Consider the following 1,617-nt stretch of genomic DNA (forward strand, 5'->3'; position numbering starts at 1 on the left):
TAATATCATAATAGATAATATATAGAAAAATATTATTGTGACATATGGTATAATTATCTATATCAATATATCACGTGTTATTAAATTATTTGTTATCATATTATTATATGTGATCAAATTATAAAATAATTTATGTTATTAATAGTCTATATCATCAAGCTACGTTAATATGTTGTATAAAAAATGATAAGAAACTAATAGTAATGTCCTTTTATTAATTTCAAAAACAACATTAGTATAATTAAAAAGAGAAAGTATAGGGAGTCAATGGAATATTTGTACAATGTGTATAATGGAGGTTTAGGGATATCCGATTCAGTATTAGAGATATAACCATTAGTATTATCTTTTTCCATCAGTTGAAACTTTTGGGATGAGTGGTATCATGATATGGTATTAGAGCTCTAGATCCAAGAGGTCAAGAGTTCGATCTTTAGTGAACCCCAAAATTAGCTTAAGCTTTTAGGATGAGATGTTTACTATCTCTAGTACCCGGATAGTTTTTTTTTTTTTTTAACCAAAGATAGGAGACTCGAACCCGCAACCTCTTAATTGAGTATGGGGAGACTATGCCATTTGAGCTATAACTCATTGGCCTAGTACCCGGATGGTTATTCTAAATAGTATAGATGATGTTCATTTTTTAACTTATATAATCCATTATACACATTATACAAATATTTTATTATGTTTATTTTTTAACTCATATAACCTATTGTACACATTATACAAATATTCTATTAGTTCCTTAAGAACACTCATAATTAAAATCTCAAGAACGATTTCGAAGTTAATATCATTAATTTCTTTGAGGGTTAACTCGGTAAAGTTCTCTTTGGATTCCTATCAATAATAATTAGATATTGTGATGATCTGATTTCGTGTCTCTTTCATATTTTATTTTATATAATATTGTATTTTTCTTTCTCTTTTCCCGTGGGACCTTTCTATCAAGTTTCTAGTTTCTAGCTAAACAATAAGCAAGGTTCGTGCATAAATACATAGTTATATACATTTACGTTACCTAAAACACTACGTACCATTAATTAATAACAACAAATGCTTTTACTATAGATTAATGTGGCATTACATGATATTGGATAATAGTTTTTAATTACGATAGGAGACCACTTTAATAAAGACACTAAAAATATCTTTTTTTAAAGATGTTTATATGTGTCATGTCATTATTGAATATCTTTATTAAATTAATTAATAATTTATTTTTTAATAAATCAGAACAAAATCGATTTATTATAGCAATAATAATAAATTAAATGTCTACATTTTAATTATTAGACTCGATTTAATCCAATCGAATTACATTATCTAAATTGAATATTTTTAAATTTTTTGATAAAAAGATAAATATATCTCTGACTTTTTGTTTTGTAGACGTTTAAATTCCTAAAAATTTAAAAATACAATTAGATCCCTAAAAAAATTAGATTTATTGTTATTGTTATAAAAAATTGATTTTATTCTAATTTATTAAGAAATTAAAAAATAATCAATTTATTAATACGTTCAATAATACAATACGTAAGCGTCTTTACAAAAAGACGTTTTATATGTTTATGAGAGTATCCCCGTTAAGATATTGTACATCATGGGATT

This window comes from Arachis ipaensis, chromosome B09, assembly GCF_000816755.2.
Source record: "Arachis ipaensis cultivar K30076 chromosome B09, Araip1.1, whole genome shotgun sequence".
NCBI classification, from domain to species: Eukaryota; Viridiplantae; Streptophyta; class Magnoliopsida; order Fabales; family Fabaceae; genus Arachis; species Arachis ipaensis.